Raw genomic sequence first — 13,741 nt, forward strand, 5'->3', positions numbered from 1 at the left:
CAATGAAAAGGACAATAGTGAGAGAGAGGCGAAACCCAGGATGGGGGAAGGGGGAATGAACAACCAAAACAGACAGCACGTGACGCAGCCGCTCTCCGCCCGACGCTGCCAGTCCCCAAGGCGCAACCACCCCCCCGCGCGCCATGTGCCCAGTTAATGTACTGGTCATGACGTCACATGGTATGGAATGAACATCCCATTGGCCAGTCGGGGTCAGCTGTCTCGGCTGTGGCCCCGCCCCTCCCGGCCTCTTGCCCACGTGGCAGAGCGTGGGAAACCGGAAAGGTCCCCAACTACTGCAGGCGCTACTTAGCGACACTGAGCCACTACTTAAGAGTGACTAAAGCATCAATGTGCCATCAGCACTTTACCAGCTACAGGGAAGAGAATTAACTCTATCCCAGCCAAAACCAGCACACAAGGCCAAGTGCAGGGTCCTGCACCTGGGTAGGGGCAACCCCTGGTATCAATACAGGCTGGGGGATGAATGGATTGAGAGCAGCTCTGCAGAGAAGGACTTGGGGGTACCGATGGATGAAAAGCTGGACATGAGCCCACAATGTGCACTTGCAGCCCAGAAGGCCAACTGTATCCTGGCTGTGCCTAAAGCAGCATGGCCAGCAGCTGGAGGGAGGTGAGTCTCCCCCTCTACTCTGCTCTCGTGAGACCCCACCTGCACTGCTGCATCCAGCTCTGGAGCCGTCAGCACAGGAAGGACATGGACCTGTTGGAGTGGGTCCAAAGGAGGCCACAAAAATGATTAGAGGGATGAAGTACGTCTGCTATGAAGAAAGGCTGAGAGAGTTGGGGTTGTTCAGCCTGGAGAAGAGAAGGCTGCGGGGAGACCTTATTGCAGCCTTTCAGTACTGAAAGAGAGCTTATAAGAAAGATGGGGACAAACATTCTAGTAAGGCTTGTTGCAATAGGGCAAGGGGTAATGGTTTTAAACTGAAAGCAAGTAGATCTAGATTAGATAGATATAAGGAAGAAATTTTTTACTGTGAGGACACACATAATGCTCCAGAACACTGGCCCAGGTTGCCCAGAGAGGTGGTAGATGTCCCATGCCTTGAAAAATTCAAGGTCGAGTTGGATGGGGCCCTGAGCAACCTGACTTAGCTGAAGATGTCCCTGTTCACTGCAGGGGGCGGTGGACTAGATGAGCTTTAAAGGTCCTTTCCAATCCAAACTATTATATGATTCTATGATTCTATGCCAACCCAGGCTTGAATAAACTGGTGAGACAGATCCTGTCTTACACCTGGGACAGGAACATCCCCAGGATGGCTCGAGACTATAATCTTGAGTTTTTTGCTGCTTTGAGAAGCAGTAGAATCAGCCAGCTGGGGGACAGCAGGGGATTGAATTGCTCCTGATGTTTTCTTATAAGGTCTAATTTAGAGTAAATTTCATCCTGACCTGAATCAGGTTTGCCATACTGAGATACTGTCAGTTAGACTCACAAGGTGAACAGAACACATTTTTCCCATTGTCTTTGCTTAAATACTTAGTAAAGTATTGCCTTAATACCAACTGTCATAGAATAGGTTTCTATCCACATATGCTCCTGCATTTTGAAAACAGTCTTAAAGGACTACTGACTGCCCCTCCTATCTATTTCTTTCTATATTGCTTGGTGCTTGTAACTGATAAGAACATGCTCTAAGCTCTGGGATTCATTTCCTTCCATTACAACTTTAATTGAGATGCTGTGTCTCTATGTTTGCAGTTACAATCTGATAGATTTTAAATTAACAGTATCAGAAAGAACATTAATTTGTCTGTAGATGAGCTGTTATTAGGAATAATGGTCTAATATTATCAGATGTTCTTTTTAGTGCTCAGGTTTATGAACTGAGCAATTATAAAAATAATTAAATAATGAATGTAATTGCTTATTAAAACCATTATTGTGCATAAATATTTATATTCCTAATCAATGTTTCCTCAAAGGTATAGTCATAAATATAAAAAACCAACATGTGTATTGTACAAGCAAAATCATGTCTCTAGTTCCTCAGCTGGTATAGATCATCATTGTATAATTGCTCTCAGAGTGACACTATTCTGCATGAGCTAAGGTCTGGCTTTTTCAGTCTGCGCTGGTTATTTCAGTGTCTTACCTTTTGACTGACCATTGTTAGATATCAGAGACGACAGTGATTTTTGGACAGTGGGAACTCAGTGTTGTCTGGCAATCAGGCACCTCTGTGGGTGGCATTCTGGCCTCCTGCAAGCCAAGTCAATTATCCCTCTTACCTTAGTAGGTCTGGATTCTCCCTAAAGATAGTGCTCGGCGCTTAATACTTGCAGTTATTTTCAAAAGGGTAACCATACATTGATATTTCTTGGGTTTTGTACTGTGACCGCTTTGGAGAAATGCAAAATGTAAAAAGGGGTGAAACTATAAGAGATAATTTTATATACCTGATTTCATAAACAAGCCATGAAATTCACAAAGAGAACTCTAAATGAATAGTTTTTATGTCTACCATCTTCCAATCCCTCCAAATACTTCCTGATTGCACATTGTTCTCCAAAGAAGTGACATTGGGATTGTGCAAAGAGCATAAAGTTTAAAAGTTAAATGTAGCATACTTCAATTGGAAAATCAGTGGTGAGATGGTGTCTAATTGCTTTTTAGCTCTGAAATGCTGCAAACTGTTTTATTAATTCACTGCTATACACTGTATTACCATATGTAAATAATTGCATTAACCCCGGTGCTCCCCCACCTTGTATCATATCACAGCGAAGAGCAGACTGACAGAAAAGTCACAGCAGGCCATTACAGAGCGAGGTGAAGAATAGCAGTATGATTTCTAATTAAGAGTCAGGAGTCTTAGATGACATATTATTACTGGAGCTGAACAAGGATAAAAGATGCATGTCTAATATAATAGCGTGATAGCTAACAATGAGGTACAACAGCATTGCTCTATTAAGGCACCCTTTCCTTTCCAAGGATTTCCCTTAATTTAGGTGGGTCTAGAGGACACAGCATGTGTGTATGTGCAGATGTTGTACACACTTGAAGGATGTGTCACTCCAATCTTCAAAAAGGGCAAGAAGGAGGGCCTGGAGAACTACAGGCCAACCAGCCTCACCTCCATCCCTGGAAAGGTGATGGAGCAGTTCATCCTGGAGGTTCCACCTCAATATGAGAAAAAACTCCTTCCCTGTGTGGGTGCCAGAGCAGTGGCACAGGCTGCCCAGGGAGGTTGTGGAGTCCCTTCCCTGGAGACATTCACACCCCACCTGGACACGGTCCTGTCCCCCTGCTCTGGGTGTGCCTGCTCAAGCAGGGGGGTTGGACGGGATGATCTCCAGAGGTCCCTTCCAGCCCCTACCATTCTGTTGTTCTGTGATTCTGTCATGACTGACATATATTTTGAGGTTACCAAATCTTAGTAGCTTTTGAAGAGAAGCCATACAATTGACAATAACCCCCATAGCCTGCTTTCAATCTCAGGATCAGATTTTGGTTGTGGGTCCTGAAGGCTGACTTGTCATTTATTTGATGGGTTACCATGTCTGAAACCATTTTGGTTTTGTGCATGCTCAGATCAAGCGGTTCTTATTCTGTCCTTTAAGGATTTATATATGCCTATGTGTGTGTACGTGGGTGTTTGCCGACTTAACCTGTGGGTATTTGATACATGAATAATAAATAGTTTTCAAGAGAAAATGAGGAAGAAGGCCGGTAGCTGATTTATCAACATAAAATTTAGTAGGAAAGAAATAACTGCAGATCAGAATTGTGAAGTGAATCTTTGCAGAGATTGTATACTGAATGAAATGTATTTTCCAGGTTTCCCCTTCTGAAATAATAATCTGATCATATCATGCTAACATGTCCTTACTAATTTTTATTCTTCAGGTCATTTCACACTTAAAATTATATTGTAATCTTTTCAGGTCAGAATTACTGCTTTTAGTTCAATGAACTGGCTGCTATGCCTTAAGTACATTTTAAAAAATAAGGAGATGGACTAGTTTCCTTGTGCAAGACCAAATCTGAAGCTCATGCATTCCCTGTCTGAATATCCATGTGCCTGATCAGAAGGGAAGGACAATGATACGAGAGAAGGATTTTTACATCTGCTGGAATGTGTATAACATTATATTTGGATCCAGAAAATTTCAGGAAAGAGAATGTTCAAAGTGGGACCTCTCACTCCAAGTGCCCATGTGTAGGATGCTCCTCTTCTCCTACCAGTGAGGGCTTTCCTATGGAGAAGGTTGTGTTGTCTGAAAGACCCTTTCAACTCTGCAAACTGGCATGAAAGAAAACTTCTAGACTAATTCCTCTTCAGTCACTTTGAATCTGACCGCACACCCCTTGACTGGCAAAAAGGAAAGGGTGTAATTCTTTCCTGGTGACAGAGAATATAGCCCCCAGTTCTTCCTTTTCATATATTTTGATTAGTTTTTATGTCCACCATCTTCCAGTTTCTCCAAACCAGTCTGACTGCACACTTCTTAAAAAATATTCCTATTCCTCTGCAAACCAAGACAACCCATGATACTACAGACATGTCCTTCCTTCTTTCATAAGCAGCATATGTCCTTCATGCTGCTCTATTACAGAGCTGGTATAATTGAATTGGGGACCACCTAGTGAATGGATTTATTAAATATAACAAAAAAAAAACCCAAAGAACAGCCAGGCACAAGAGCTGCAAAATTGGTACTGTCATTGAGCGGACTGTCTGTGAGGTTTGCAGCCTGTGCCTCAGCCTGTGAGGCCTGAAAAACCCATATAGCCCCTCTAAGGCTGTTTCTTCTCCAGAAAAAATGATGGAAAGGAATCATATAAATCATCTGATAGTAAAAGCAGACACCTATATTCCTAGTTTAGAAGACAAAAAATTTGGTCTACCATACCTGGTGTGGTGAGACAGGGCAGTCTGCTTGCTTATATGGGTGTCCTGATTAAAGTAAGCTGCTGAGCAGTAGAATTTCACTAGGTCCAATTCAGACCTCAGTCTCACTTGGCAAAAAAATACTGATGTTTTTTCAGAAGTTTACAACAAGATCTAGCATATCTTGATAAAGACCTTGAGCTATTCTTTAGCTTGCCGCCCAACATCTCCCAGAGTGCAGCATTCAGATACCAGACATAGCTTGTGACAATGCCTATCTCCTACTACTGAAACAATTTTGTCATCAGTTGTTTAGTAAGAATAACAACAGGACTGTTAAAAGAAAGCCATTACTCAAAAAGAAAACCCAAAACCAAAGGTGGTAGGGAAGAGAACAACAGGAGCTTTTTTTCCCAGTGAATTAAAGGTAAAAATTCACGTTGATTTAAATGACATCCAAACGTGAGAGAGAAAACACTCATGTTTAACATCCTGCACTTATTGGCTCTGCTACAGAATTTTGTTGTAATCTTTTGTATATCACTTAGGGAACACTTACATTTCATAACATACCTGCAGTTGGAAGTTTACTTTCAGGCTTTATCTTAACAAAAGAGAGAGAAAGGCATGGATTAAAATTCCCTTAGCCAGAGGAAGGAATTGACCCCATACCTCCTTTTTTAATGCTCTATAGGCCTTCTCAGGTCTTCAGTAGGACTCCATCTTCTACAATACCTTATAAGATTTCAAATTCATGTTGTACCCATTTGTCCTTTCTGTTACACCTTGCAGAGTTGAGTTGGACTGTATGCCTGTTGTGGTGTGTGTTTTGACCCAGCTGCACCATGCTATCTATTGGGTCTGTAGATTCCACACACAGAGCTAAAAAAAAAGTGCCTGGTGTCCCGAGACGCCAGGTACTCAAAGAGTTTGTTGGCAGGGGTATTAATTTACAAGCATTGCAAATGCTTGTTGGACGAGATCTCACAGCGCTTCTCTATTACAGTACTGAAATTGACCTTTCAACTGTTGGTGATCTCTCTAAATAGGACACTTCATATACACAGACCAAATGCTGATTCTGGCCTAAATTAAGTTGGAAGAATAAGAGTGAGGATAGATGTGAAGAAACAATGAGAAAATAGCAATTGGGAAGAGAGGATACATCATTGCAACACCTAATGGTACTTGTGAAAACCCCATTCTTAGAACACATTTTAGATATTTTTTCTCTTATAAAATATGATTATGTAAATATTTGTAAAAAGTGATAAAAAGTACAACTGTGATACAATTCTCGGTCCTATTTTAGTGTCAAGTATAAACCTTTCAAAGAACAGACAAGGCAGCATGACAAAAAACCCAAAGAATAGACCATCCAACTGAGCTCTGCAGGAGACTTAAGATCTGTTCTCACAGACACAGCAATTTGTTTTGTAGATTACTTTTAATGCATAATTGAAAAAATGTTTTCAGGTCAAAAGGCTTTAGAGATTTTTAGTGCTTTTAAGTTTTTATTAAGCTGTTTTGGAAATGACTTTAATACTGATATAAAATGATAAAGAAAAACATAGTATCCAATTTCACATTTACTTGCCTTATTAGTCTCAAAAATATTTATATTTAATATTGAAGGACAGCAAATAAAATTTATTCTTTTAAAGTGAATCAATTGTTTTTAACAATTTATAATGATATCACCCTACTGTGTCTCACTTTGAAAACAACAGTAAATATTCTCGCAAAACAAGTTTTATGTACATATCCATTGCTGCTATTATTGCGCTATCTAATTTGGATGTATATGTGGATCCTCAAACTCATTTTTATGTGACTTTTGTTTCTATTCCTAGTTAAAGCCATGTTTCTTAGTGCAAGGCACACTGTTATTATAACAGATGGCTTATTTCAATTCATAATGACTGGGAAATATAATAATGAATCATGTAAGCAAGAACAACCACTTCACTTTCTCTACAAGTTACTCAGCGCCTGCCAGTTTGAAAAACAGCTGAAGGCTCTGGCTCTGGCTCCTCATCAGAAATGCAAGGATGCTTTCAGGCTAGACTACAACAGTATATCCAATTTAGGGACAGCAAAGCACAAGGCCTAAAAAGCTTTCCATTTGGGCATTCAGAGTTTTCCTTCTTAGCAATGAAAGGAAAGGAAGAACAACATAAGGCCTTGGTGTTGGAAGGCAAATTAACAAAAAACAATCCCTGGTGTTATTTGAGGATACAGTTGTTCCCAGACACCTCACAGCATCCATCTAACTCAAATGGAAGAGTCTCTCACCTCTCTCCAAATGGAGGGTCTGAGTTACAAACCCACTGTCACCGTTCACTTCTGAGTGATGTGGCTTCTTTCTAAAGTAGCACAGGTGTGCAGAATCTACATTTCTTTGAAAATGAGGAATCCTTTTGGAGAAATTAATATTGAGAAGTAGGAATTTGATCAGATTGTCTGCAGTTCATATTCTGCATAACAAATTTATTGAATTGGAAGGTTAGCAGAAGTCTCAACACACAAGTAAGTATACAAAACTTTATTTACCTTGACGTGTCTCCTGCCTGCTCAAAGCCTCCAGAGTTATCTCCTTGCTTCTTTCTCAAGTCCTCATCCTTCTCTCTGTTCACGCTGAGTCCTGCAAGGAAATGCATGTTCTGAACTGGAGACACAGACTTTGACCAGAAGACCGTTTCTAAATTACGGTATAAACATAAGGTGCTCCTTACAGCATCCTCCTCTATTACTAAGTAGCACTAAGTAGACTTTGATGTTTTATGGGTTGAGAAAACAGTTGATGAATGAATAGAAATAGACCTTTAGAAACAGGCTTTTATTTTTCAGTTCTCTTTGCACTGCTCAAAGTCGGCTCAATCAATGGAATAACATAGGCCTCATATGTGCACACATTTTTGTTCACTTCCTTCTTTTTCCCTATTTTTGGTTTATTCCTAAGGCACAAATGTTGCTGTGTGACCTTCTTACCCACATTGGTCATGAATCCCTCTCAGTGCATAAAATCTAACGTCCAACATTAAAGCAGACATTGCCCTGTTATTGGCTTTTCTCTTCCCAGGGTAGATAAGATAGATGTAACTGAGTGTAAACAAAGCTGGTCAGAGTAAGCAGGAAGCATTACTTTTTTTTCCAATAGCATTTAAAAGAAAAACAAAACCTGAACTACAGGCCTCTCAGATGACATGGGAGTCTTTGTAAAGAACAATTATTTTGACCTGACTCAGACAGAAGAAAAAAGCTGCCTAAATATAAGCTTCTAATGTCATTTTTTTGATACATCTGGATATGTATATGTACAAGCTGGGCCTGTCTGGAAGGCTTGCATACAAGCACATAGCTCCGATGGCATTATCACACCTATTTGTGCACCTGAACTGCTTTCACAGAAACTGAGGACTCAAACCCCTAAAAAAAGAGGGTCCTCATGTTGAGTAATGAATTTATTCCCAGATTGTCACTCTGGTTGAGAAAAATGAGGCAGAAGGAATAAAGATTCCCAAAAAAGGACTGAAACATTTGCTATGAATATTTTCCAAGTTAAAGTATGTTCCATTTCCACATTTCTAAATGAAACTGCATTTCAGTTTTGAGAAGACATTTTTCATTCAAAAGTGACACAAACTGAAAGGAAAAAAGAAAGATTAAAACAGGGAACTAAGCAGCTGAAAAGAAAGCAAGCAGATTGCTTTGGACAAAAACAGCATTTTGAGGTGATTCAAATGATTATTTTTGTGGCTGGTTTTCTGCTTTAATAATACCCTAGAAATCTTTCCCTTTCAGTTCAATGTACACTGCATGTGTTTTGCCTGTGAATTACTAAACTGAAAAATGCATCACTTTTCAGCTCTTCTGTCTTCCCCTTGTTGGTTTCTGCTAAACACCATCTTTTTTTCTTGTCAGTGGCTACTGTGAGCATGTTGAAATGGGATGTACAGATGTGATGTATGAGTGTAAATTGCTTCTGAGGTTCACTCCTAGTTCATTCTGCTCAGGAAAAATTTGGTAACAATACTGGACCAGATTCTCAGCAACCATTACCCACACACTTGGAAAATACACATAAGATTTTGTGGGCACCCGTGGTCCATTCTTCTCAGTAAAAAGTTAGCTGTGCTGTTTATCCCATTGCATAGTTATGAAGTGTGTGGGTAATGGTGGCAGCAGCTTTGTTTATCTCATTTTCTATGATCTGTTTTTGTTATCTTCTTGTTTTATTTTTTTCACTCAGTACTGCATTTTTATTGCTTCACAAGACACATATTAATATCTGTCTTTTCACACAGAATATACATACAAGGCAGCAGCTGACTTTAAGAACATAGTTTATACATCCATATACATTGGTAGTGGAAGATGCATTATAAGTTGGTAGCCTCTGAGTCCCAAACTTCACACTGTAGCACACAATCAGGAAGTATACCTATGGTTATATCATTAAAAAGTGTCACCACATACAGATCAACATAGTAGGAAAGAATGTATTAAAAATGATGTATTTACTTGCCAATGTGCTCAACACTTACATGGCATTCTTCTCTTTAAAGCACCTCCTAGTACAATGTTGGTTTCTTCTGCTGAAGACTGTATTATAATAGTTCTTTAAATTTTCCCTGTAAGCCAGATCTTCCAAGAATTGTTGCTGCTTTTTCTAGAAAACCTTCCCTACACGGCTTTGGCTTCACACTATATTGTTTTTATAGATAAATAAATATATATATTCTATGATTCTATAATTTGGAGAGCAGAAGATAACTCAAGATCCACACTGCATATATCCACATGGTTTTGCTCTGGACTTGACTCAGCCTGGAATATATCAGGTGCAGAACTGGAAGGCATTAGGTGCACAGCTGGAATAGATTGGATGCACAGGTGGAGTGTATATTTGAGTTTGGTTTGGTGCACAGAGAGTCAAATATCTGTGCTGAGACTCCTCTGCGACATGAATCGAAGTGGGGTTCATAGAGCTCTCAGGAAATACATTATCCAGGAGGTTCAAGAGTACAGTCCAGATTTGAACTAGCATGCTAACACAGGTGAGTCCTGTCCTTGCCACATGGACCTACTGAATAGAGCACCTGCTGCTCAGCAAGTAATAGTTACCATTACTTAATATTAAATATGCTACATTACAAATCTCTAAATATCCACTACAATAGAGATGTGGTTTATGAAATTAAATTTTGTGAGGAAAACAAGTTGTAGCTGCAAATAGAGTGATAGAAGGATCTTCTTTTTTTTTCAGAATATCTGTCCCTAAATTACTGCTACCAAAATTTTCAAGTTAATTTCTTTAATCCACATTTAAATCCTCTGATTGGGAGTTGTCCTGCAATCACTAGAAGTGATAGGTGTGTAAACTGACACAAGTAATCTATTTAGAAGTCTTAGTGACTTCCATGCCTTTGGCACACCATGAGCTAAAGGAAAACAAATTCGTAGTTCATTTGCAAAGGCACATTGAAATCACTTCATCTGAACTGCTTCGTGTGCCCAGCTAATATCCTTGTGCTCTCTTTATAGTCAACAAACATAGAATATCTCTTTGAAGCGCTCATCAAAGAGTGACTCAGTCTGTGGCTATGCTGTGAGGCTGGTGACATTTGCAGTGTCTCAGACCTGGTCCATAGGTGCCTGCTCCTGTTCCTTTGTATGGGCAAATGTGCCAGGGAAACCAAGTGTGCCACATGTGATAGAGGGAGGGAGACAAAAAAGAAGGGATTTTACATTTCTGCTTCTTGTGACAAGAAGCTGGGAAGTGAGAAGGGGACGTGGTCGTAGGGTACTTAGGACTATGTCTCTGATTCTGGAGACACTTGGCTTTTTCCTCTCTTGGTTGGACTGACAGCACAGGGAGCCTGAGGAGTCTGACTGACCTTGTTAGCTAAATGACAAAAATGGAGAGTTATGTCAAGCCTCAATTTTTTAGTTTCTTTTTTTTTTCTACCCTGCCGTAGATAAAAGTATGAGACATAAGAAATATCCTGTTGACATTATGCCAAATTAAATACCACGAACTAAATTGGCATATTCTATTTGCAAATGTGAGGGAACTTATATTCAGTTTAATTAAAAAAAAAAAGTGTAGATTTTGTGCAAAAACCGTAAACCACACATGAATGATGTCTCCAGCAGAGTAACAGAATATGTGCTCACCAGGGGTTTTGATTTGAGAAGCTCACTTATTTGCATGATAATAAAGAGGATGTATGTGTATAGGGACACACAGTACTTTTTGGAACTCTGTTCAGATTATAAAATGCCCATATTCTCTATTTTATGTTCAAAATTTAATTAAGAATTCTTTGATTTACTTACTAATTCTTGATATACTTCCAATATACTTTCCTCCATCTTTTGTATTCAGAATTCATATGTACTTGGTTAGATAAAGGTATTTATTGCATTTTTAATGTTGATTTCAATGCTAAATCTAGAATACGAATGGTGCCGTGACAGCCTCATAACATTGCACATATGTAGCCTTGTTTACTAAATGCCACGTGCATCTCAAAATCTGCCTTCAGGACATTAATGGTAGCTTGTCCTTGTCTTGTCCTTATCAGGAATCTGAAAAAAAAAAAAAAAGAAAAAAAAAGTGATGTATAAGAATGAGAAGAAAATGACAAATCTGGAAATTATTTTTTGATATTGTGAAATCCTGACTTCTTTATCGTTCATTGCAAAACCACTCTGATTTTATTGTGCAAGGATTTATCCATGTGAAATGTGATAGATTATGTGATTTTCACTATACACACACGATTACACTTCTGTGTCGATTAGCAGAAACCTTCAGTTGAGATCTTACATTTGTTTGTAAGGGTTTGTAAACATCCTAATATCCTCGTTTCCCAAAGTGAGCAAATAATATCTTTGGAAATTGGTCCTGACCTGTGGAATTGAAAAAAAAAACTTAAAATAGTGTCACTGGAAACATGTGGAGGTGGTACGTTGTGTCACTGACTGTCTCAAACTTTTACAAGGTTGAGAACAGGGTGAAAATTTCAAAGCCATTATTTCAATATGGTTTAAAACGTTTGCTGAAACCAGAATCTTTCTTTTTGTTTAATCTGAATAAACTTTGAGCAGTGGATTTTAGCTGGCATAGTAGTGTGCAGAAAAATGTGTTGGTGTGACATGTGGAAATATATCAGAAATGCATATTTATCAGCTCTCTATTTATCAATCTAGAGAATGGGTAACACATCTTGCAGTACAAACCACACATAACTAAACAATGTGGATTAGAATCTGATTCTTCATGGACAGTGTGGTATAATTCAACAAATAAGCCAAATGTCAAGTATATCAGGAAAAATCACTCACAAGTACTCTGGGATCACAAAAAAAATAAGGGCGATATTTATCAATTACGGCCCCTGCTGTTTGCCAGGTGCTCACCTCCAGTCATTATCCCTACCTGGCACAAGCTCTTAATTTTGCTGTTTGAGCTTTATTGTTTTACAAGAACAGCAATATAATGTAATGAGAACTGCCAATGTTGCTCTGCCCCTCGGGATAATGCAGTTTACAGAGCCCAGGACAAAGATATGGGAGCCAGAGATTAAGCATGATCAGGCAAAGAGATCTAGTGCAGGTATGAGCTCTCCAAATAAATCCGACTGCTCAGAATTCCTCATCCTCTTCAGCAAACATTGCAAGACCAATAGTTTCGGTAAATCCCTGAGACTGTATCTTGACATATAGATATTGGACCAGACCTGCCTGTAGCTAAACAAAAATTAAGAAGGTTCCATAAGCTCAATAAGGTTCATCTTTTAAAATGTAAAGTTCACCTCGTTTATCCATAAATTGTTTAATTTACCTTCGGAGGTAGTAATGGGCTCTCGAGAGGACTCTGGGCAATTCTGCTGTACTTGTTTTATTTCTGTTAACACCATATAAAGACTTAAATCCTTTTGGCTTCTGACAACTGAAATGAAATACATATTGCAAGGCACATATTGTTAAGCACTTTGCCAAGATATACTAGTCAAAGAGGTTGCTATTTCACCAGCAGAAGCAATAGACACCCTAGAAAATCCCTGTTTCTTTGCCAAACAATGCTTTCTATTCAAGAAAATTGCAATGTCACGGATAAAAATTACTCAATAGAGAAATGCTTCACAGGGCAGGGCTCTGTGGGGACAGATAAAAATCAGAAAGCACTCAAGGTCTTGTTTCCAACCCTTGAACACACTTCACTTTTGCACGGAACATCCATCTCATGTGCTAAAAAAAAAAAAAAAAAAAGAAAAAAAAGGCAATTAATACCTGGCTGCTATACCAATTGCTACAGTGCTCACCAAAGGCAAGTGACCTGTCAGCCAGACAGCTCCTCCATGGCAGCTGGTAATATATGCTTACCAAGGGTCCCCTAAGGTATCATTTCAGAGGAAGGGAGGAAAATATTCTTGTCATTGAAGGCACACAGCTGAGCTATAACTCTGCTGGAAGGAGGTTATCCTTCAGGATTTCCTCTCCAGCACGTTTATCTCTTGAATGCAGAAGTGAATTCTGCTTTCTGCCTTTGCAAAGGCAAAGTCGATGAGGGCGTGCATGGGAGCTGCTGTTGCTGCAAGAGCCATTCTTGGATTGCAGGAGGGGCATTGCTATGGCAGTCAGAGACTCTGGATTCCAGAACCATAAACTACTGCCTTCTCTTATAGAGCTATTCTAGCAGATAGAAAATCTGGGAGATGTCTGCAGGTACTTATATGTGTGTATACATGTTTAAATAGTCACTTCTAGTTCCCTTTACTCCCACTGCAGCCTTCTACAGACTCTATTCTTTACTACTTAAACTGTGATATGAAAGCCTTGCCCTTTAGGAAAAAAACAAAAGATAA

This window comes from Phalacrocorax aristotelis, chromosome 5 (genome assembly GCF_949628215.1).
Source record: "Phalacrocorax aristotelis chromosome 5, bGulAri2.1, whole genome shotgun sequence".
Classification (NCBI taxonomy): domain Eukaryota; kingdom Metazoa; phylum Chordata; class Aves; order Suliformes; family Phalacrocoracidae; genus Phalacrocorax; species Phalacrocorax aristotelis.